We start from the raw sequence: 26540 nt of genomic DNA, 5'->3' as shown, positions 1-26540 counted from the left end.
CCAAATAATCATTACAATATACAAAGTGTTTCAAAAGTTACGACCAAAAACGTTAATTGGAAGGCAGTTCTTTGGGGCTCAATATTTCCGTTAGGAGCGACTTTAAAAAAAAATAATTATATGAACAAATTGTATTATTTTGACCTCCCCTGTATGCCCCCGAGAGATTGTCATATAGTTATGGGACACCCTGTATATTTTATATAAATTAATACTACCGATGGACGGGTTTGCTTAAAGTGATATTAAAAAAAAAACAATGAACTAATAACTACATAGAAACACAAAAAAATCTGAAATTGAAATAACGCGTTCTAAAATACAAGTGACCTTTTCTGAAATACAAGTTATAGATTCTGAAATTATACAACTTATATTTTTAAAATCCAAGTGATATTTTCTAAACTACATGTGTAAATGGTGTAGACATAACTGAAACCCGTGTTTAAGATTAAAAAAATGTTTCAAGAATGTAAAGTTGTTTTTTTCCATTTTCCTCACATTTTCTATTTAACTAAAGTTTCGTTGTTAAGTTACATCTGCTTTACTTCATTTTGCACCATTCTTCAACAGAAATTTCATTAATGAAGTCCTTTAAACCTCATTACAAACCGTTCTACCCCTATATTTTGGAAGTTAAGACGATTATTCACTACACTCGAGTCTATCTCTGCTTTCTGAGAGTAAGTGGATGAAGTTGGAAGGAACTTTGTACTTAACCGCAATTTTGCAGCGGCAGTTTTGAGCTGTTTGTAAACTACTTTTATGGCGCCCCCGTAAAATATGTTCTCACACTTAAAAGCTTCAAATTCACCGGGCTTATTAAAAAGTTTATGTTAGAAAATACTGGCTGGAGTACTCCAGCTTATTGGTCGGAGTGGGTTGTGTTATCGTGTATAAGACTCGACGTTAATAGAGCTAAAATAATGCGGATATTTCCTTCGGTTTATGTTTTGTACTGTAAAATAAAAATAGTGACAGTTTTTAATTAAAATTCAATCTTGGTCGTAAAAGGTCAAATATGTGGTGAATTTATAAAGAACAAAATGTAAACTAAAAGATTGAAAATCGATATAATATCCTACGTTTTACTAAAGTCAAATTTTAGATTTAAGAAACCAAAATTCTTAGTTTTTAGTTGTGCAAGCTTGTCACAAGCTTGGAATTTTATCTTATCATCAGAAATACACATTTTTGGGCATTAAAAAGCAAAATTTGTCACAATTTTCTTGAAAATCTTCAATAGCAAAATGTATTACTTTTTTTATTAAAGTGATTTCTGTAATTCAGATTGGATTAGAAATTAGAATCGGAAGGGTTTTCCCGCTTTTCGAATTAATTTCCAAACTTTTGCCCGCTACATTCTCTGGTTACCGTACTTTCAATTTTAATTAAAACTTTAAAAAAATTTGTAATATAACTCATTGTTAGAAAAAAGTAAATTTACAATTACGATTTAAAACTTAATGGAAAATCGAAATTGATCCTCTCAAAATCGATACTATTTTTTATTTAAATTACTAGGTACTATTTTTATCCCTATAAAATGCTAAATTAACTGACTTAACAAATTTGTGTGACAATTTGGCAAGTAGATAATTCTTTATTTGTTTAAATTTTAAAAGTCATATTAACTGTTTTAAGGCTTGTTTATAAAACAAAATTTAATTTTAGTATTATCTGATTCTCAAACTGCAAAAATTCTAATTGTCTAAAATGAATTTTGTATTGGAAATTCGGTAAATTCATACACAATTTATTACTGGCTTGTAAATTCAGAACATGGTCTTAATCAGAATTTGGTCTTAATTACGGTTTAGCCAACCATAATAAAGCAAAATCCATAATAAGCTAGATTCTAATAAACTAAATCTACGTAAGCTAAAACCGATTTAATCGTTCTAATAACTCATTAATTACAGAAAATATAGTTGATGGTCAAGCGGTTTCGAATTATTAATAACCAAAAGTCGAAAGCTATATTAGTTTGCGGTTTGATTTAAATTTCTCTAGCAGATATTGGATTGGTTCAATATTGATGAAGCTCATCGATTTAAAATGAAACAAATCAAGTTCAATTTAATTCATTGTAAAATGCTCTGCATTTTGAAACTAATTGATTTTGGGAAATTGCGGTTCAACTGTAAAAATACCAACAATTCTAGCAGAAAATTTCAATTTAATTTAATATTGAAACTAAGACTATGATTTTAAACAGTTTTATATCCTATAATGAACAAGATTATTATCTCTAATTTAGTTTACTTTATTAACAAACAAACCACCTAGTAACAAACGTACAAATGCTAAACTCTAAAACGTGGTGAACGTAATGATGACATGAAGTTTACTCCAGCAGATGAGAGATTTTTGTTCAGCCATGAATATATTTGTTTACATTTCAGATTGACAGTCAAACTTCAAAATATTTTATTTTCAACTATGTATGTAGGTAATACCATTATTTCTTACGTGTAAACCAGGTGGAAAGATGAAAATTACCTGCTTTTACTTGGTGAAACTAGAAAGGTTCCCTTGTTTGTTAATTAAGTGAACGAAATAATGTTTGAAACAGCTCTCATTGGTCGAACCAGAAAGGTTCTTTGAATTTTATTGACTCCTGGTAAAATAAAAAAGATAATGAATATTTTACGGTTTTCAATGGTGGAACTACAAAGATTCCTTGAATCTTGAGTAAGCTCTCTATAGCTCTCCTGAGAGTAAAAAGAACAAGAGAGAGAGAGATACCCTATTTAAGAAACTAGGAGGAGCAAATGAAGAAGCCTGACATACACAAGCAAAAGTTACCAAAAAAAAATCCCTAGATTTTATTTATGGGTTATGTTTAGGTTAAGTTAGTTATCAATATTATCAAACATCAACATAATCTGTTTGAAACGGCTCTCATTGGTCAAACTAGAAAGGTTCCTTAAGTTTATGGGCTCCTAGTAAAAGGAAAGAAATAATCAGTTTGGAACGACTCTCATTGGTCGAACAAGAAAAGTTTTGAATTTTACTGATTACTAGTAAAATTAAAGAAATAATGAATATTTTACGATTTTAAAGTTTAACTACAATTTTATTGGCTCCTAGTAAAATGAAGAAAATAATCGGTTTGGAACGGCTCTCATTGGCCCAACTAGAAAGGTTCCTTAAGTTTATGGGCTCCTAGTAAAATGAAGGAAGTAATGAATGAATATTTTACGGCTTTCAATGGTCAAATTACAAAGATTCCTTTAATCTTATTGGCTTCTAGTAAAATGAATATCTAACGGCTTTCAATGGTAGAACTACAAAGATTCCTTGAATCTTACTGGCGCCTAGTACAATGAAAAAAATAATCAATTTGAAACGCTTCTCATTTGTGGAACTAGAAAGGTTTCTTAAATTTTATTGGCTCCTAATAAAATGAAGGAAATACTGAATATTTTACGGTTTTAAAGTGGAACTACAAGGGTTTCTTGAATCTTATTGGCTCCTAGTAAAATGAAGTCGATAAGTGTTTGAAACGGCTTTCCTTGGCCCAACTAGAAAGGTTCCTTAAGTGTATGGGCTCCTAGTACAATGAAGAAAATTATGAATATTTTACGGTTTTCAATGGTCCAGCTTCAAAAGTTCCTTGAATCTTATTGCCTCCTAATGAAATGAAGGTAATAATGAATATTTTACGGCTTTCAATAGTCGATCTTCAGAAGTTCCTTGTATCTTATTGCCTCTTAGTGAAATGAAGGAAATAATGAATATTTTACGGCTTTCAATGGTCAAACTACAAAGATTAATTTAATCTTATTTGGCTCCTAGTAAAATGAAGGAAATAATGATTATCTAACGGTTTTCAATAGTGGAGCTACAGAGCTTGAATCTTACTGGCGCCTAGTACAATGAAAGAAATAATCAGTTTGAAACGATTAAATTTCTTGAATTTTATTGGCTCCTAATAAAATGAAAGAAATAATCGGTTTGGAGTGGCTGTCATTGGTCAAACTAGAAAGGTTCGTTAAGTTTATAGGCTCCTAGTAAAATGAAGAAAATTATGAGCATTTTACGGTTTTCAATAGTGGAGCTGCAACGATTCCTTGAATCTTACTGGCTTCTGGTACAATAAAGGAAATAATCAGTTTGAAATCGCTCTAATTGAACAAACTAGACAGGTTTCTTGAATCTTAGTGGCTCCTAGTAATGAAGAAAATAATCAGTTTAAAACGGCTCTCATTGGTCGAACAAGACAGGTTCCTTAAGTTTATGGGCTCCTAGTAGAATGAAGATAATTATGAATATTTTACGGTTTTCAATAGTGGAGCTGCAAAGATTCCTTAAATCTTACTGGCTTTTGGTACAATAAACGAAATAATCAGTTTGGAACGGCTCTCATTGGTCAAACTAGAGAGGTTTCTTTAGGTTCCAGTACAATAAAGGAAATAATCTGTTTTAAACGGCTCTAATTGAACAAACTAGACAGGTTTCTTGAATCTTAGTGGCTCCTAGTACAATGAAGAAAATAATCAGTTTGGAACGGCTCTCATTGGTCGAACAAGTCAGGTTCTTTAAGTTTATGGGCTCCTAGTAGAATGAAGAAAATTATGAATATTTTACGGTTTTCAATGGTCCAGCTTCAAAAGTTCCTTGAATCTTATTGCCTCCTAATGAAATGAAGGTAATAATGAATATTTTACGGCTTTCAATAGTCGATCTTCAGAAGTTCCTTGAATCTTATTGCCTCCTAGTGAAATGAAGGAAATAATGAATATTTTACGGCTTTCAATGGTCAAACTACAAAGATTCATTTAATCTTATTGGCTCCTAGTAAAATGAAGGAAATAATGATTATCTAACGGTTTTCAATAGTGGAGCTACAGAGCTTGAATCTTACTGGCGCCTAGTACAATGAAAGAAATAATCAGTTTGAAACGATTAAATTTCTTGAATTTTATTGGCTCCTAATAAAATGAAAGAAATAATCGGTTTGGAATGGCTGTCATTGGTCAAACTAGAAAGGTTCGTTAAGTTTATAGGCTCCTAGTAAAATGAAGAAAATTATGAGCATTTTACGGTTTTCAATAGTGGAGCTGCAACGATTCCTTGAATCTTACTGGCTTCTGGTACAATAAAGGAAATAATCAGTTTGAAATCGCTCTAATTGAACAAACTAGACAGGTTTCTTGAATCTTAGTGGCTCCGAAATAATCAGTTTAAAACGGGTCTCATTGGTCGAACAAGACAGGTTCCTTAAGTTTATGGGCTCCTAGTAGAATGAAGATAATTATGAATATTTTACGGTTTTCAATAGTGGAGCTGCAAAGATTCCTTAAATCTTACTGGCTTCTGGTACAATAAACGAAATAATCAGTTTGGAACGGCTCTCATTGGTCAAACTAGAGAGGTTTCTTTAGGTTCCAGTACAATAAAGGAAATAATCTGTTTGAAACGGCTCTAATTGAACAAACTAGACAGGTTTCTTGAATCTTAGTGGCTCCTAGTACAATGAAGAAAATAATCAGTTTGGAACGGCTCTCATTGGTCGAACAAGTCAGGTTCTTTAAGTTTATGGGCTCCTAGTAGAATGAAGAAAATTATGAATATTTTACGGTTTTCAATGGTGGAACTACAAAGTTTTCTTAAATTTTATTGGCCTCTAGTACAATGCAAGAAATGAACAGAATGAAACGGTTCTCATTGGTCGAACTAGAAAGATTTCTTAAATCTTATTGGCTCCTAGTACAATGATGGAAATAATCAATTTGGAACGGCTCTAATTGGTCGAACTAGAAAGGTTCTTTCAATTTTATTGACGTCCAGTAAAATGAAGTAAATAATGAATATTTTACGGTTTTCAATTTCAATACAATGGTTCCTTGAATCTTATTGGCACCTAGTAAAATGACAGGAATAATCAGTTTCGAACGGCTCTCATTCTTCGAACTAGAAAAGTTCCTTACATTTTATTGGTTAATAGTACAATGAGAAAAATAATCAATACTAAGCGGCTTTCATTGGTAGAACTACAAAGTTCTCTGCATTTGATTAGCTGATATACTACAATTAAAAAAATAATCTTTCTAACAGTGTAACGAGGCTGAAAAACAATCAAATAAAGCTTTTATCAGTTTAACTTAATTTTCGTTTCAGCTTTAGAAGCTTGTACAAAAGAATCGTCAAAATGTGTAACATTTTACAAATAAGTAGTCAAAAACTTCACTTTCAAACCCAATAACAGGTTATTTGGCGCCACTTTAAAGCACGTTTGTGCGGAAGTAAAGTCTTAAAGTTTGATATCGAAAGTAGCTCAACGAAAAAGACTGACCCAATTTTTGGCAAATCCGCTCTGTTTTCGCACAAACAAGCTGTATTGTTTGTTTCCAAGGATTCGTCTGGTGTAAAAGCAAACGGACGTGAAGCCAAATATTGACAGTACAATTGTCGACGGTTCAGCGCCCCCTGGCGCATATTGCCCATTCGCCGAAACTTCGTAGAGGTCGGCGTTGTCTTCCGGAAACGGCTTTTATAAACACAACATATATTACTGGATTTCTCTGGGGATTCGTCCGTGTGTGAAGAATATCGAGGTTGATTGGGAACATACTTTTTGTTTGCTGAGAAATAACACGCCAAGAATAAGTTTGATTTTTCGGTAGTGTTAGAATATTACGTCAAAACAAAAGCTCAAAATTGTTTGTCACCTACTTATCATCCCAGTCGGAGTGTCTAAATAGTCTAATTTAATCATCTTTGCAAGCAGAAAAAACAAATTTTTGGAAAACTATCCTTTTCCAAAAGCTGTGCAAATGAAGCTTTCATAAATAACCTTTCTGTTTCTTGAATCCAACAAAAATGTCTTATTTTACCTTGCATCTTACTTAACTGATTAGCCAAGGACCAAATTACCCAATGTTGCTAATTTTTTTAATTTTCAATTTTATTATTATTATTATTTTTGTTGGACAACCTGTATGTTATATTTATAATTTATTAAACGCAATGAGTTTTTTACAAAAGAAACTTGACTTTCATTTTAGTTGTAGAAAGATTTAGGAGTTATAAAAATGTCATACCTTTTAAATTCCAAAAAAATTAGACGATTGTAATAAGGCTGCAAATGGAAGGTACTGATATACTATAATAATAAGTTTCAAAATAATCCAATTAATGATCAGGAATACTATGTTTTTATTACTACTACTACTATTAGTTTGCATTTGGCAAAATGTGCATCTATTTGTTGTTGGAACGAACTTAAACTGGATTGTCAATAATGTTACACAGTTTATGAAAAATAGCAACTTTCTATCTTTCTATAATAATATACGATTACTCTTAAAAATAAATCAGGAATGCATATATGTAACCAGAATAAAGCGATAAAATAGATATTCACATCACACGTAAGCTACTTATTTCAGTCACCTAAACTCTATTCAGTTTACCTCAAGAGAGCATTCAGGTTACTATAGAGAAAAGATCGAGTGGGAGCTCCAGTTTCGTCCTATTTTCAATACGGAAGCTTTTCTATGCCTTTCACGTTTCTTCGTTCAATGTACTAAAGTGCATTACAAAACCCTAAACTGCGCTGAGTTTTTTTGTATAAACAGTTTGAACTGACAAAACTTAGCAATAAATGCAGAATTTTATTTTGGCTTTCAAGTAACTGAAATTAAACTAAAATTTAATAAAAACTTCATAATTCAATACATGAAGCAGTATGGTTGAATGCACTAAACAAATATGTTTAATAAAGTACATTTTTTGATACATTGAAAGTCATAAAATTAAATTTACTGCCGCAATAAAATATGGAAAATTCATTATTTGATTCTGGAAATAACGAGGTAGAAATATTTACGATATAAAACTGATTAACAAACATATTGTCGAATATTAACCAAATACCAAAATTTATAAATGTGACGCTAATGTTTTTACTCGATTTTCATTATATTGAATCAATGTATAACTTTTTACTCATAACAAAATTATTTGATATGAAACTTTCATCATTAGTTTGAAAGTTATCAGGCAAATTACTTTGAAATTGCAAAAATTCACCCCCTAAACAACAGAAGAATTTCAAAATTAATTATACGAGTTAGCGCAATTTAGGCGGAAATTTTAAAAGTAATACAAGAAAAGCTTTACTCAAACTTTAAAAAGTTTTTGTCGAGCCATTTCAAGACTAAGATTTATAGAGGCTTTCCACGCATTTCGGGCTACTTAGCGAGGGCAACCTTAATGGGGTAAAGATACGGTCTCGTGCCTTCAGTAAATTCAATCTGAATGAGACCTAAGTGGCAAACCCTTTGCGTCACAATTTGGAATGTTTTATTGCTTTCGATTTAATTAGTCGGTGGGTAAATAGTTTTAAATCAATTTTCTTCATAAGAGATATTGATCTACGTTTTCTAGGTCACATGACCGTGGTTGACAGATGTCAATTTTTCCTTACAGTGCTGCCAACTGCAAACTTAAATTGTCACAATCAAACGAGACGTGTTTTTATAATTTCAGCTTTCCCAACTGTTTAACTGTAATTTACAGACTTTTCAAGATGAAGGACGACGTTTTCCGGGTCACACGACTGTTGTTGACAATCTCTCAAAGTGTCAATCTAACTTTACAGTGTTGCCAGCTAAAAATTAAATTGTTACAATCACGTGACGTGCTTTTACAATTTTAGCTTTCCCAACTGTTTAAATGTAATTTACAGACTTTTCTAGGTTAAAGTTGATATTGGTAAGGAAGCATTTTTGCGAACCCAGGGCATTTTCGACTCAAATTCACCGTTCTTTAAGTAAATTTAAGTCGTAAAACGTAGTGAAATTGTGTCTCTTACCTCGCGGGACACCCTGTATATTGTACCGTTTTCTAAAATCTCGGAACAGAAAATAAGATCTCTCTACATTTATTATTTTTTGTACTTAAATTACTGTGATGTATGCACCATTAGTATGAAAATATGGCAAATATCTTGCAAATTTGCAAATTTTTCAAATGGTTTTCAGTACAGTAGTTACGGCGTGTTGGAAATTTAAATTGTCACGTGACATTCTTTTACAATTTTAGCTTTTCCAACTGTTTAAATGCAATTTACAGACTTTTTTTATATAAAAGACGACATTTTCTGGATCACATGACAGTTGTCGACAGGTGTCAATTTAACTTTACAGTGTTGCCAGGTGCAAATTTAAATTGTCACGATCGCGTTACCTGGTTTTAGAATTTCAGCTTGTTCAACTGTTTAAATATAATTTACAGACGTTTCTAGATGGAAGACTACATTTTCCGGGTCACGTGACTGTTGTTGGAAAATTTCAACTTAACTTTACAGTGTTGCCAGCCTCAAATTTATATTGTCATAATCACGTGACATGCTTTTAGCATTTTTAGCTTTTCCAGTATTAAAATGTGATTTAGAAACTTTTCTAGATAAAAAATAATATTTTCCAGGTCACATGACTGTTGTTGACAAGTTTCAACTTAAGTTTACAATGTTGCCAGCTGCAAATTTAAATTGTCACGATCACGTGGCATGCTCTTACAATTTTAGCTTTTCCAACTGTTTAAATGTAATTTACAGACTTTTTTATATAAAAAACGAGATTTTCTAGGTCACATGACTATTGTCGACAGGTGTCAATTTAACTTTACAGTGTTGCCAGGTGCAAATTTAAATTGTCACGATCGCGTTACCTTGTTTTAGAATTTCAGCTTGTTCAACTGTTTAAATATAATTTACAGACTTTTCTAGATGAAAGATAATATTTTCCAAGTCACGTGACTGTTATTGACAAGTTTCAACTTAACTTTACAGTGTTGCCAGCTGCAAATTTAAATTGTCACGATCACGTGACATGCTTTTACAATTTCAGCTTTTCCAACTATTAAAATGTAATTTACAGAGTTTTCTAGATAAAAAATTATATTTTCCGGGTCACGTGACTGTTGTCGACAAGTTTCCTTTTTTAACTTTACACTGTTGCCAGCTGGAAATTTAAATTGTCACAATTACGTTGTCTGCTTTTAGAATTTCAGTTTTCCAACCGTCTAAATATATTTTACAGATATTTGAAGATTAAAGACGACATTTTCTGCGTCACATGACTATTGGTTGACAAGTTTCAACTTAACTTTACAGTGTTGCCAGTTGGTCTTTTTTCTAACAAATTAACCAAACTATTTTTTAGGAATCTGCCGGTATATTTACTGCTCTTGTATCTGTTGCCACGTATTTTTGGGGCACTTTTCAGCTGTCATTGGAATGTCAACTGTACGAAGATGCCGTAAGTGTCCCAGTCCATAAAATGCGTAAAATACGAGAATAATTTCAGTATACAGAACTAGCTCGTTTATTTTATTACGTTGATTGGTACAACTGGAAAAACAAGGAAATAAGGCGAATATACAGGACGGCCCATTATTACATATCGAAAGAAATAGTCCGATTTCCATTACCTTCTTTTATTAACTCTAATTTTACATTGCTGGGAAAGGTAAAGTGTTATTTGAATTTTTAGTTAGGTATTTTTTATTTGGCAGATTATAAAGTTGTGGTATACAGTTTGTAATGCATACTATTCAACGAACAGGGTGTCCAGAAGGTAAATAATGTAAAAGTTAAACCATTAAATAATTGATATTTTAAAGTTATTATGCTTTTTTATTATCCTGTGACCACACTTTTTCTACAAATAAAATACAAAATCTGTTATTTTCATACGAAAAAAGGTGATAAGTCTAAATTTTAATTTTGAAAGAACCGCTTGAAGGGATGTTAGGAAATCCAGGATCTTCTTTAAAAAGGTTCGGATAATTAAGAAAAAGAAAAGAAAAAAAAGTTTTCTGGATAGAAAGCTCTTACAGTCTTCTAGAAATAGGATATTTAGAACAATAGGTACTTACTTGGTCCAGAATCAATTTAAGTACTGAATACTTAAACTAAGTGATGGAAAACTACCTGAAAAGTATCTTTTATTGCCTAAAACACTGATTTTTTTCTTTTTAAATCTGTTACACAAATTTTTTTTCTCTTTAGAAACAATTGTCATACCAACTGAAAATATTATTGAAGAAGAAAATTTAGAGTGTCCAATTCATGAACCTCATCATGTAACTGATGTAGTCGTTCCAACTTCAATGATGTTTCTGCAGGCACACAAGTATCTTTTTCATCCATTTTCCCCATACCCCTTCTTTCAAACATATGAAAAGCGCCGGAGGTAAGTTAAGAGAATTTATGTTCCACCTATACATTATGAATACATAATACCGTGGAAACGGTGTAGGTTATAGTGTTCATATCAACCTGAGGGCATTATAGGGGGGTGTTATCATAACGCGTAAACAATAGCGTTATTGCGTGGTAAAGAAAAATTAAAAACTTATGAAGAAAATAGTTGTGGTTCACTATTTCAAAGCCACTCAGCTGTAATGTTTGAGAAAGTTTTAAATTCAAGGTGAAGCACTAAAAACAGTCAAAAAGCCATTTTCACGCTTAACATTCTGTAACATTCTTTAAACTTGAAGAATGTCGAGTCAAAACAGTAACACTCAAAATTTTCGAACCAACTAAGGCGCCTCAAACTACAAAGCATTAACAAATGCGAATTTAATCTCCTTAATTCCCATCCGAACTTTTGCTCTCTAATTCCATCTCAAGTTATAATTGGTCTCTTCAAAGTTCTAATTTCCGTGCTCGTTCCGTAGATTTGGCCGCTGTGTTGTGTAAGATGAACGTATGGGGAAGGCTTAACAACTTTGCGCGACATTGGTATTTCAAATGTTAACGATGTTCGGTATAGTTTCCGAGTTTTGAGGTTCGGTGCGATTCGCTACATTTACGAATGTTCTCTGCAATTAAGCGTAGATGCGGAAACAGTCTGGTCTTAATTTATTTTTTCTAATTTTGGCATATAAAGTGACACTTTTCAAAACTGATTAGAGTGACAAAACGTCAACGTCAATCACTTTATGTAACTAGTTATGAAAAGTTAATTTCATCACTCCCTGTTTTTATGCATTTCCGTAGAAACATATGGGCGACATCCATCATAACATGTCGTTGTCACAGTTTATACAAGGTGCTATGAAAGTGAATATTTGTGTTAAATCACTTTAAAAGATGGTTTTCACAGTTTTTTGGTCAAAATTTGAAAAAATTATGTATGCAACACGTTTCGAAAATGTCTTATTGTGTAACTCATTCAAATTGTAGGACCTCGCTGCGCTCGCCCTACAAACATTCATTCGTTAGACAAAATCGAACTTTTCGTAACTGGTTACATAAATAGCTATTTTCTACTTGAGTGCAGGATTTGATACTTTTTCGCACGCATATGAGTGCAGAAAGTTAGTTTGGTAGTTGGTTAGTTGGGCAGCTTTCAGCTACTAAATAAAGATATCTCTACAAAGATTGATTTTGTTTTTGCTTGTATTTAAATTGCAATTATATTTGTTAGATCTTTGGAATTTCAAATGGAATACCATGTACCTTCGAGTTTTACGCAAAATTCTGAGAAACTTTTGTTAATATTCACCTATTCCGACCTCTTACCGTTTGTATAAAAATCTCGAAGAAAATAGTAGTTTTCCTAACAAGTGTACTTAAACTTGACATTTACTGTTTCTGAGTTGGAAACCAGTCAGGGATTGCCACGGCGAACAGATCTAAATTTGTCTTTAACGCTGCAAGAAAACTGTTCCGTACAGTTGTCACGTGATACTGAAACACTATTTAATTAGACAGTCACGTGACAACCGAAAATAATGACAGAGAAGCTAAAAACCACGACTTGTATCGAATACTTCAAGAAAACTGTTCCATACTGTTATTTTTAGAGCTTTATATCCAAACTGGGCAAATTTTGTCAGTTTTGACATTTCTGGACGTTGTCACGTGATCCTGTACAACACAACTGTCAAGATTGAGACTGCAGTTTCACGTAAGCAATAAAAACTCAAAATAAAGCTCTAACTTGGGATTTCTCGGCATGAAAGTCAATTTTTAAATTGTAATACTTAGAAAATGGTAATAATCGGTTTTTTGAACCTTAGAATACTCCTCACCGTGATCGCTCTGATATTTGATATGTAATTGACTTAATAATAAAGAAATATTGACCACAACTATAAACAAGCAAGACAGAGCTAACTGACCAAAACCGAGTATTTTTCAAATGCATAAGAATATTTTTTGTATTTCAAAATAACGGATTCAACAGATTCTTCCAAATTAATGTTGCAATTGTGAAAGATTTGTAACTTCAACGTCTTAAGCGTAACTTTCAAACCGATTGGTAATCACAAATGGTCTTAGCTTATCGGTTTTGGTTTTTGGAATATTTACCAGTAGAATATTTGTCGTCATCAATAATCGATATATTCATTTCATTAACAAATCTTCATTATTGCAATTAAGTTTTCTTCTTTGAATCCTTATTTTTCAGGAATTTTTTAAACAGTCCCAGTATTTTTTTGCAATTGCAGGATTAGTAGTATTTTATTAGCAGTATAACTATTTCAGTTCAAAACTGCCAATGAGATGAGGAAATAAGCTTTTGTTTTAAAAGTTGGTTTAATTCAATTATTCAATTATTGATTTTGCCAAGATCAAAGAACGAACAAACAAAACTATTCACACAATTTATTTAAGAAGGAAATGGAAAGATTGTCATCCAGAGAAAAACTAATTAGCTATAAACTGGTAATAAGATTTCAGAGGCGCGAAGCTTCATAAAGGTATTATTGGGCTCGTCGCGTAAGTGTTCTATTCTGAAACGAGAATATAATCCAATTGGATTGGTACTTTGTAACGAGCTTTCGGATTTATGGAACGAGCTTTTCTTGCTGCAATTGAATTCTATTCCAAAAACCATTTCGATAATTATCATTTCTATAAACCGAACGACATTTTTTGGTATCTGCAACAGGGGTGATTTATGATTCACGCTGTCTGCATGGCAATGTGCGATTCCAAGGTTTATTATATTAAGTTTTTTGCACACTATTTGTCAAAAGTTTTTTCGCAAGCTAAATAACATCCTTTAAGCTACTTTCCATATATCACACCCCTTAAATCACGCGCGTCATGCAGACAGCATTCCCCTAGTTCGTAAAGCGGGGTTTCCACCACGTCTTGGTGATATATCATTCGTTCCCTCTTCAATCCGTTTACGAGATTTTTACATGAAAAATGTGTCTCTGTTCTGTTCCCAATTCAAGGAGAATTAAATAAAATTGTATCAACTTAGAGTAAGGCATAAAATATTACTTACTTCAGTAAAGTTTGCACATTATCCTGAATTGCAAAATATTATCTTCTTCTAATAATTAATTAAAACATTTAAATTATTTTGGTATATTCAAAAATTCAATAGTCGAAAATATTGTGTGTCAACCTGTAAAACCTTCAAAAAGGTTTAATACAGTTTGTTTAAAGACATATTATATGCGAACTTGGTAAAAACTATGATTTATGGTTGTATATCGATACAAATTCTAAATTTCCTAATTATTAGATTATCATCACCACCAAAACCATAATTTCTCATTAACTCAGTTACAATAATTAATGCATTTATTTCAAAATAAATAACGAACATATCCAGTTTAATCATGCACCACAAATTATAGTTTAACTCATTAATATACCCGTCCGTCACCTGTAACGAATAACATTAATTAATTTACAAGGGAAATCTAATCGGTTCATTACAAATAGGGTAAACTGATAGGAAATTTGTCTTCAGTTAGAGATCGTATACATTGAATTAAACCCCAACAAGATCATAAGTGAATACAACGTTGGTTTATAGTTTATACCGAAACTACTAAAGCCGATAAGAAAAAAAGTTTGAATCTGAATTAGAAAGAATTTCAATATAATTTATTCTCCTACTATAATGCAGAAACACTAGAAGATGACAAAATACGAAAGTTAATTCGAAAACTGGTGTCAAAGTAAAACTGTTAGAAAGACGGTTTAAGAGAACAGTTAGGCACAAAATCGCCTGTAAAACCCACTTGGGACAGAAAAATTACTGTTTTAAACACATTTTTGGAATCCTCATTAAATTTCCTACCCAACAGTGTGAAAAAACATTACAAAATTTGGTACAGTCAGGGAGAAAAGCGATGTGACAGTTTGACCTGCCAGAATCACAGTTTGAAAGAAAAGTCATAGACAAAATCACTTGTAAAACCCACTTGGAATGAGAAAATTACTGTTTTATACACATTTTTGGAATCCTCATTAAATTTCGTATCCAATAACCTGAAAAAACACTACAAAATTTGGTACAGTCAGGGAGAAAAGCGGTGTCAAAGTTTAAACTGTCAGAAACACAGTTTGAAAGGACGGTCAGGGCCAAAATCGCCTGTAAAACCCACTTGGGACAGAAAAATTACTGTTTTAAACACATTTTTGGAATCCTCATTAAATTTCCTATCCAACAGTGTGAAAAAACATTACAAAATTTGGTACAGTCAGGGAGAAAAGCGATGTGACAGTTTGACCTGCCAGAACCACAGTTTGAAAGAAAAGTCATAGACAAAATCACTTGTAAAACCCACTTGGGACAGAAAAATTACTGTTTTAAACACATTTTTGGAATCCTCATTAAATTTCCTATCCAACAGTGTGAAAAAACATTACAACATTCGGTAAAGTCAGGGAGAAAAGCGGTGTCAAAGTTTAAACTGTCAGAAAGACAGTTTGAAAGGACGGTCAGGGCCAAAATCGCCTGTAAAACCCACTGGGGACAGAAAAATTACTGTTTTAAACGCATTTTTGGAATCCTCATTAAATTTCCTATCCAACAGTGTGAAAAAACATTACAAAATATGGTACAGTCAGGGAGAAAAGCGATGTGACAGTTTGACCTGCCAGAATCACAGTTTGAAAGAAAAGTCATAGACAAAATCACTTGTAAAACCCACTTGGAATGAGAAAATTACTGTTTTATACACATTTTTGGAATCCTCATTAAATTTCTTATCCAATAACCTGAAAAAATACTACAAAATTTGGTACAGTCAGGGAGAAAAGCGATGTGACAGTTTGACCTTTTGTTTTCGCTTAATGTTTTGTTGTTTGATAAGATAATTTGGTTAACCTTTTGACTGTTTTATTATTGTGACTGCATTCTTCAACTTTCCTGCAAATTGTAAAGCTTTTAGGAGTAAACAATATTGCACTACTAAATTGTTAATGCTTAAGAGATTAAATTATGCAAGCTGGTCGGTCTTCTAACTTCTAACTCTATGACGGTAAAGTCAACTTTAATTAGCCAGAGTGTCAACGTGGCACATATCCCCAGTATGAGACTTGCATATTAGCGTTCGTTAAAACTTCCCAAGTTGAGGTTAAGTTAAAGTGATCACAACGGGAATTTAACGGTCATGTAAGTTATCTGAAGAGACCGAATCTTAGTTTAATTAATTGAAATTAGTGAGTTTGGAATGAGCGACTAATGCAACCCGCTGATTTATTAATTTAACGGTGGTCTGGATAATCGCATGAACGAGTTTCACTTATTAATTGATGTTCTATGATTACATTGGGAATTTCTGCTATTTATTCCACCATAAATGGACATGCCATTATGAATGGGGATGCGGAGCTATTTGTTACTGTCGCATTACACAGTAATTAGGAGAGGTACACTGAGTTTTATCTATATAAAATATGATTAATTTTAAATAGATCTATACGAAGGCAATGCGTAATTTAGAGCTCATTTCATTTAACACGCAAATATAATTACTGAAATATTCCACCAATGATTTTAAGGTTGTAATTAATTCGCCAATGGAAGATAATATTAGATGGGGTAGTTATTAGCAGTAGGACATAAATCACAAGCTTTACTAGTTGCAATTCGGACTGTTGAAACTGAATGTGCAGATACTCTATTCAGCAACATTATTCAAATCAAATCAAATAAAAATTTGTTTTTCTTGTCTAAACAATAGATGTTCTTGTTGGAAAAGCCTTTTACACAATGTTGTGTTTGAAATGTTAAATTACATAATGCATGTCAACTTATTCTTGTATGGGCTATCCAATGGTGAATTATTAACCTTTAAAACTGGACCACCCTTCAAATTTGTTGTTGACAACGTTTCCACACTTTATTCGCATGTTATGTCTAAGTATCAAACTCTATTCGGTTTAATAGATTCTGTCCCGGATTTGCTAGTGAGCTTAACTTAATAGACAGCCCTCGGCATAGTACAATCTCAAACAGATACTCCTAAATTTGCTTATTAATATTCTGATAACAAAACGTTGACTCACGTTGGGGTTAAGTTAACGCAAAACTGCACATCTGATGTACTTGGGCCTGGGGCAGCTGTTGTATGAAATTCAAATCCTTGAGGGCGAGAACCGTTTAATCTATAAGGAAAACATTAGTGGGATTTTATATTAATTATGGATGAACATTTTGTTTTCTTTGTTGGCATCGGAATTTAATTGTTTTCATGTAAGCGAGAGGAAAACTTTTCGAATAAAAACTATACAAGCTCATTTGATAATGTTATCAGCTGAAACACATGTAATTAAATAGTGTTATCCTTATAGAAATCTACGAGCAGCACGTCTAAATTATGATATTGTTAGGTTACGTTAATTTCAATCTGTTTCTACAGGAGAGAGAATATACAGGGTGGTCTAGTTTTAAGTGTCAATAATTCACCATTTGATAGCCAATCAAAAAATAAGTTGATTTGCATTGTGTCATTTTTCTGAAAAACGTTTCCTAAGGCAGATAAAGTCCTTCAAATTTCAATTTAAAAAATCGTTTTATAGTTTAAAACTGAACATTCAAGACTTGTGAAAGTCCAAATTTGTACTGAATAGTCTAAAAACTTTTTTACTACTAGGAATGGTCTTATGATTCGCTTTCTCAGACTGCCATCCTGGTTTAGTGTCTGAAACTGGCATTCAAGAACTAAAAAAAGTCCGGAAATCAAGACAAAGATTGTATTGTGCTTGAAACTCATTTTTTACTACTAAAAATAATATAAAAGTTGACTTTTAATGCTAGAACTGACTTTACTAGGACTAACGAGAGTCCAAAAGTATATTTTCAAGACTTTAATTGGTGTACAACTCAATTTTCTGGACTGGACAACAAGTCTAGAAGTAAATTAAATTTTCGGACTATTTTATTTCTAAAAATTAGTTCTCAAGACTATTATTGTAGCATTTGGTACCAAATTTTTTTACTTTTATTACTGAAGAAACTTGACTTTTGGAAATAGTCTTAAACTCGATTTTTCAGTCTTAAAAAGCACTAAAAATAGTCTGAATTTCTTAGAGATGCTACAATTTATTGCACCTATGAGTGTAGAAGTCAATTTAATAGTGAAGAAGCTGGAAATAACATTTTCAAGACTATGGTCAGTGGACACACTGGCTTTTAGGCTTGATAAGTCAAAAAATTTGTAAAGATAGTCTTGAAACTCGATTTGAGGCACTGAAAACAGCCTTAAAACACTAAAAACGGTCTAGTTTATTAAGAAATACACCCGAATTTTTAGCACTGAGGTGTCTAGAAGTCGATTTAATAGTGACAAAGCTTGGAATGCCATTTTAAGTCTATGAAGAATGTATAAATTGTTTTTTAAGTTTGCTATGTCAATAACTTGGTGAAGATAGTCTTGAAACTCGATTTTCCAAGCTGAAAGCAGTTTTGAAGCACTAAAAATAGTCCAGAATTCGAAGAAAATGAAAAGAAAAGTAAAAAGCACGAAAAGTTCGTTTTCAAGACAATTTTCATGAATCTAATGTTAATGTCCTGTATCTAAGACTATTTTCAAGACTAAAATATTGAAATTTGTCTTAAAATTATGAAAACTTACTTCAAATGCAAATTTTAACCTTCTGATGTCACTTTTCATTAGTTCAGTCACATTTTGGGGTTCAAGTCAATTTTTAAGGTTTAAATGTATGAATTTGTAGTAACAAATTCTTGAAAAAGTACTTAGTTTTTATGTCTACAAGTCAATTTTCAGTATTAAAGTCTCTCGATTTGCATGAAAAGTCAATTATCAAAACTAAAGTCTTTCAGTTTGTCTGGAAACTATGAAAACTGGCTACAATAATATTTTTTAAACTTCTTAAGTGAATTTTCCGTTTCCAAGACAATTTTTATGTTGAGTTGGGTTAGTTTTGGGTCTTTGACCGTAATAACGTGTAATAAAGTGCTTGTTCCAAATTTGATCAATATTGCTCCAACGGTCTGACAGTTATGACAAAAAACAATTTGAAGGACTGTAGTTTCCTTAAGAAGCACATTTCAGGAAAATGACATAATGAATGTCAACTTATTTTTTAATTGGCTATGGATTGGTGAATTAGTGACATTTAAAACTGTACCACCCTGTACATCAAGAATAAGAAAAGTTAACGAATCTAGGTCCCTGACAGATAAAAAGACAAAACTAAAAATCTAGCTCGCATGCAACCGAATGCGGTCCTACCATTCCCAAGAAAGATAAATCGCATCCTCACAACACCATTACACCGAATCGATTCCTGGCTGCAATCCGGGTCGTAGCTTTTTTTTTGCTAAGAAGAAAGCACAATCCGAGGGAATCTCATAAAAGAGCTTTTTTTCCAGGCGCGTATGTCGAACCATTTATCACCTGATCCACCGTGATTAATTCGGTTTATGAGATTTTTTCTTCTGGGGAAGCAATCTTTTGTTTCCCTCGCAATTGGAGTGAAACGAACGAGTTTTCTAATCGAGCACACAATAATTAAGCTATACTTATAAAATAAAAATTAACTTCAGCTAGTTCAAAACGTACAGAAATTTAAACAATTTTGATTATTGTTATTTATTTCCTAAAAAGAGTTGTTGATCATCTTAAAAAAGTAATTATAAATAACCCCAAAAATGGTAGAGAGATTTCCCTCAAAAGCTAATAAATCACTGACTCTTTCAAATAGCTGTCGAGTTTCTCAAGTTATTTTCACGTTTTGATTAAATATACTGCTCTGTTTTGAGGAGCCTTTAGGAGAAATGGACACAATGAAAATTCAGTTTTAAATTACGAATTTACTGAAGTTCCGGAAAATTAATTTCAATTTATGATTTAATCGAAAGTTGTTTATCTTATTTAGAACTTCATTACGTTAACAAAAACACATTTCTGTTGATTTCAGTATTTTCTCTACGACTGTATGATAATACGGTATATATATATATTTCGTTGTTAGAGATTTTCATTCTGAGATAATACGTTTGGAAGCTTCTATGCTGTTTCAGAGCCATTTGAAAGCTTCTAGACACTGCTTTCAAAGCTTTTCGAGTCGAAAACTACTTCGGAAGCATTTTGAACAATTTAAAAAGCATATTAAAAGTTCTGAACTACTTAAATAAGCTCTATAATCGCTTTTAGACTGTTTTGAAATCTGTTAAAAGCTTCCAGATTAGTTGAAAAGCATTTGAAAGCTTTTAAACTGCTTCTACACACTGTCTTGGAAGCTTTTGGAGTTTCTATGGTGATTTGAAAGCCTATAAAATGTTTTTGTTCAACTTCAGGAGCATTTGGGAGGTTTTGGGACAGTTTGACGGTTCTGGAAGTTGTTAGAAGCTCTGAAAGATTAAGTTTTCCAGTGTCTTCACACACATGTTCTCGGTTTTCATGATATTGACTTCCAGACTCCATTTTCCATATTCTTCTGTTATCTTACTATTTTCCGTGTCATATCATTTAATGTTTTGATCAGCTAAGCGGTATTATCATCTATTCACTCTCTTCGTTATGTTCTTTCCCAGATATCTTTTCCATTTTTTTTACTAACTTCAATCGCTAGTTGGAAGTAAATAGGTGTTAGAGTAAATAGTTTAATGTTTTGTGAGCTTTTGTAAAAACTGACTGTTCTTCACCTTCTATATCGTGTAAGTATTCTGTTCCTGCAGAGATTCTCCTTCATTATGAAGATAATGCGCATTTTCTGGGAAAGATATTGATACCAAAATGCTTAATATTCCTCGAAATGTGCTATTTCTGCTTCACTTGCCAAGAGGTGTCTGCCATCCATGAAAAACGCCCTAGAACTCCTCTACATAAATGTCTTTTTGAGTATTTTAAGAAAGTTGTTATTGCCACAAATATAAAGGGGCTTATGATGCTACAGCATTTGATGAAGAAGAAATCCAGAAAAAACTACAAGAACTGGAACAGAGCCAGAGATCAACAATAATGCTCTTTTTACGAAAGAAACCTGGAGAATTACAAAACACGTATTAATTAATGACGTTAAAACTCAAAAACTGGACCAGTAACATAAAACAGAAAGACATGGAAGAAAACTAAGAAAGGAATTATATATTATGAGAAGGATACAGGGTGTATAAAATTCAATGGCCCTTCGAGAATCTCAAAAAGTAGCAAAGATAAAACAATGCGGTTTTTGGCAAATTTGTATGGATTTTCATATGAATAACGTAGCTTCCTTTGCCTCTGTGCTACAGGGTGATTTTAAAAATGTGTCAACTTGGAACTCCCCTGGAAAGGATAAATTAACACCTATCCAATAATATTTATTACTTTTATACTGAAAAACTAAAAATGTTTTCTAATAGCACATCTTTTCTAAATTGTCTCAAACAATTAACGAAACCTTGACAATACATCCTGACTGGAGACGGACACAGAAGAATGGAAAACAGAAGATCAGCTAAAAAATAAAACTAGAACTTTCTAACTTAAGGAAATATTGGTCAGTTTGTATCAGTTTTAGTCATTTTGGTGGATTGTTTGTGATGCTATTAATTCATTTATCTAGTATTCATACTTGAAAAAACAGCGTTTCAATTATTATTACTATAGAAACACATTACTTTGCTACTTTCTTACTCAAAGTATGTACAAATAAAAATTTTGGGTTTCGTGTGTTCATAAATTTTGTCACAAATTAGTGAAAAGTGTTTGAGATAAATTCGATTTAATAAGGTAATAATTACATTTTTAATTAATATCGTGGTTATTTGAAACAGCGTTTCCACTATAATTGATGGTAAACATATTTTAAAATTTTATTATTATATAACTTATTAGAAAACAAAACCGGAAAATCATCTGTTTTCACTTCATTAGAACTTGCCTAAGGCTGTTGTATCTTACCTTACACATTCACGAGTAAAATATTATAGAAAATAACATGATACAAAGTTTATACTGTATACATCTAAATATAATTAATTAATACTGAATCCATTAAAAATACAATTTTTATGTGATTCGTAAACACGTTTGTATCAAAGCAAGAAAATAGTTTTCTATCTGTTGTGAAACACAAGAATTATTAGAATGATAGTATTGAAGATTTCTTTTATCTTAATAATTATGTTTGCTATCTACTTTAACAATATTAAAAAAATTATAATTACATGTACAGGGTGTTTTCCAATGGCACGTTTGTATTTAAGCTGTACCTAAAGGTTGATTCTGTACATACAGAGTGTCCAAATAAAAGTGGTTTTTTTTAGCTTCAGTTTTGGGAATTGTATACAAGAGGGCGTACCAACAATTTTCAAATGCAAAAGAACTTCAAAAATACTTGCAAAAGCTACGTTCACTAGTAACAACTTTGATTAAAACCTTTTTCCTTTATTTCTTGACCTAAAGTGGTGGAGGTGAAATAAAAGTTGCTTAAAAGAGGGGGTAACTTTGAAACGTTGATTTCTTTCGTCGACAGGAGGCGTTTTTTACAAAACCCTTTAATCTCACTATGTTAATAAGAAATCAACTAACTTTAAAGTAATCTACTCCTATTAATGATTAACTTCTTAATACTAAAGTAGATTTGGTAAATTAATCCTGTCGATTAACCCCCCAATACAAAGGTAATAAATCCTAAATCGTTAATACTCTGTAATTTAGCAAAAGCACTCCAATTTATGTTATTAAGATTCAATAAAGCTTTGTAACATAATAATTTATTACCGATTCTTTCTCTCAAAACCTTTAGATTCTTCTAATTATTGCTTTTAGCTTAAATGGGTTTCAAATTCACCTAAAATCACACGCAAAAGTTACTCAGCTTTCAACTGACAGGCAAAAAAGCAAAGTTAAAGCGGACATAGTTAAACGACCAGGCGGAAAACCGAGAAAATTACAACGGAAACCACCACAAGAAGGTGAGGTAATTTCGACCGAACCAGTTTTCGTGACGTAATATACCCGATTAATCATTTCCGGGTGATAAATGGTTTCTTTATCCCGGATTCCGGAGGCAAGTCGACGCTTCATTCTGGGACATTATTATTTGGTCGGTCAGAATTCGGTTTTTGAAATTTTATTATTAACCCGAAACTTCTTATAGAGTTCACTGGACGGATAGGACGGAAATGATGGTAATACAACATATTTTGCTAAATTTCATCATCAAGATAGCATTAATTAAAATTATTTTGTTCTTTTGTCTTTGGGGCTTCTTTCTATCAATTTAGTGACCTGACTGCTGCTTGTGGTAAAGTGATTTTTAAAGACACCCTGTATACAAGGAAATCGCTTTTTAAGACACTGTTGTTATTTAAATTTTACGTTACATTAAAGTGTGTGACACACTGCATTTAAACTTTCATATTTTAAGAATGCTTAGGAAGAGCAAGTAGGGTGAGTTTTTTTTAAAGATACAATCGGCTTTCAGTAGACCATTTTTTAGTTCAAACTTTTTGAATTATGTTCTAACTAGGTCTATTTAAAAGATAAACCATTCAGAATTTATCCTGTGGTATGTCTAATGAGATGATTAAACCGATGAAAGATCCAATCCTGAACGCAGAATGCTCCAGCAGTGAATTGTTAGTGTTTTGACTGTGAGTAAAGAACATGTTACAGACAAAATATCATTATACTTAGTTAACTTTAAAATAAACTATAAAAAGTTAAATATCTTACAAGTTAGGTTAATATCTCGGAGACTATTGATGTAGGAACACAGGATGTTTCACTGAAAATGACAAATTATCTTTGTTAAGTATATGATGTAAATGCTAACATAATAACTTGCTAGTTTTAAATGTTTATTTAATCTATGTATACAAAATTGCAGAAATTAAAAAGTTACTCTTTATAAACTGTCAGGAGATTTAAAAAGTTTAATTATTACTGAATTATTATAATTACTAACAATAACGTTTTTCAAATTCTTTTCCATCCATTTTATTAGGATTTATCAATATAAATATGATGATAGCACAATAAAAATTTCGGGCCTGGAAAACAAAATGTTCCTGAAAAACGAACGTATGAGCAGTGTAAATATGTATCATGTAATTGGCCCATTGTTAATAAATGGAAATCAATATGTATTGTTTGAATACAAGCACAGTGTGCCAATTAATGCAGCAGTTGAAAACCAGCTTGACAAAGATACAAATACTTGATGAGATTAAGTTACTTTTTCAGAAAATATATAAATTAAACGCATTTGGAAATACCGCTATTTACGTCAATTAAACTGTACGTGTCAGAAATATTAACAAATAAAACATAAACAAAGCAAAAGGCAAAACTTGATAATTTTGAGTGAAAAATGGAAGAGGACGATCCTTATGCTCAGGTGGCAGTGGGCAAATTAAAATTGAAGAAAGTAAAAAAAATCAAAAAGAAGAAAAAGAAAAGTGACAAAAAATTGCGCGACCAAGTGGTAAAAACTCTCAACAGGCGAAAATGGTTTGTAGACAAAGTAAACTTATCAAAGCAATTATGGTTTAATTGACTTTTTTTGTAGAGAACCAAAAGAACTAACTACCATTTGCCCCTTGGAACTTTAGGAGTCAAAATTAATAAAATATGCTTCAGACTGTGACATTACAAGTGAAAAAAGACACAATCTCAACCACACCAAACCTAAGGTTGGCTTAGAGAACGCCAATACAATTTGACTTTGTGTCATCCTTTCACTTAAACATCTGAGCAATATGGATTATCTCTTTTGACAATAACGGTAGTTGGCATTGTCTTGCTGTGTTGTTTACCAGAAAATAATCAAATATACCAGGCTTTTCACAACTTAACACAGACAACGTTCATTAACCGAATGCAATATCAAACAAACCATTTGTCTAACTAAAAAATTGATTTTAATGTCTAGACGAACTTTTTGTAACACTTTAAAATTGACTTATAGTGTTCATAAATGTTTGCTCATATTTATTAGTACAAGTTCCAGTTGGCACCGGCACATAATAACCGGTGCCAAAACTAAACCATTAAGCTTCCAGACACTTTGAATATATCCTGAAATATTTTTCTATTAAAACCTCGGAATCCAATCGTCCAGCAAGTAAATATTTCCAAGCTTAACAAAATATAATCAACTCTGTCACGGCCAGGCCCCTAAAAAGAAAATATCACCTTTTCCAAGTGTCCTCAAGTGAAAATATTCTATTTTGCAGTTCAGCTGTAAATATTTACAAGCCAGTTTTTCCATTTGTTCCTTAGAGACCCTGGCCTCCTCCACATTTAATTAACTCCCTACAATAATGAGAATATTACATTTGCGCGTTTCCATCGTTCTGGCCTCGACAATGCACTCCAAGACCAAAACATTTCGAGTGGCTCTCGTTATATCAAAGTTACTCTACCATCGTCCGGAAACCTCTTCTCTTTTGTTACGTGTTGAGGTTTTTACTGGGAACGTTTCATCTTTGTAGTGCAGCCGTCACATTTCGTGTTTTTCGTGCGCCGGTTTGTCTGGTTACAGCTTTATCTAGGAACTTGATATATTGGACATGGAATTACTGTTACTTCGTTACAACGTACTGGGTTGAAACGTCTTAGTTTTATTGCCGGCCCCAGTTCAAAAATGTTCGACGATTTTATTTTGGAATTCCGCTGCGTTGTTAGACAATAACTCAGGTGTCATTGGTTTTCTTTAATAATTGAACGTTTGATTGTGTGAAAGTTGAACTGAAGCTTTTTATGGTATATGAAACTCTTTAAGGGCATTTTGAAGGAAAGACTTGATACACAAATAACAAACAGGGAAGAACAACAAGGCTTTAGCCGAAACAGATCCACGACCGATGCCATATTCAATATCAAACAACTAAAAGAAAAATCAATCGAATTTAATACATCCAGCATATGTCTGCTTCATCGATTTGACCAAGGCATTTGATAGGGTTCGTCTCTCCGACATCATAAATATACTGATAGCGAAAGAAACGCCAGACACCATCGTAAGAGCAGTTTGCAGTCTCAATATGAACAACATGACTAAAGTAAAGGCAGGAGACACTTATACGGAAGAAATACCGACACCAGGAGGCATCAGACAAGGTGACAGAATGCTTCGAGTAGCCGAAATGAAAACGCTCGGGACTATAATGGGAAAAACAAGAATATACCGAATTAGGAACACTGACATTAGGGAACAAGAGGAACATTAGGGAACAACAAAAGAGCACCCGAAAGACCACCTAAGAGATGGAAGGACAGCTGGCAGTCCACCTCCCAGGAACTGATCCAGAGCAACCTGCAAAACTAACAGATGGCGTGATCTTAAATATGAATAAAAAGAATAA

General features: G+C 32.4%; 1 protein-coding gene across 8 annotated transcripts in view; it reads right to left on the bottom strand.

The window, feature by feature from the left end:
• Neto (Neuropilin and tolloid-like) overlaps positions 1-26540 on the bottom strand; it is a 169990-nt gene that overhangs the window by 67964 nt on the left and 75486 nt on the right. The window contains exon 2 of one of the 8 annotated variants that reach the window (XM_081980183.1): positions 17285-17383. The exons of the other annotated variants lie outside the window; for them this stretch is intronic. The gene's annotated coding sequence lies outside the window, so the exon portion shown is untranslated. The remainder of the gene's footprint in view (positions 1-17284; positions 17384-26540) is intronic. 8 annotated transcript variants of the gene reach the window in all.

The sequence above is a fragment of the Ips typographus genome, linkage group LG5 (assembly GCF_016097725.1).
Source record: "Ips typographus isolate SLU linkage group LG5, UJ_Ityp_2.0, whole genome shotgun sequence".
In the NCBI taxonomy this organism is placed as follows: domain Eukaryota; kingdom Metazoa; phylum Arthropoda; class Insecta; order Coleoptera; family Curculionidae; genus Ips; species Ips typographus.
The sequence above is the reverse complement of the archived record's forward strand: the minus strand, read 5'-3'. Positions and strand labels throughout refer to the sequence as shown.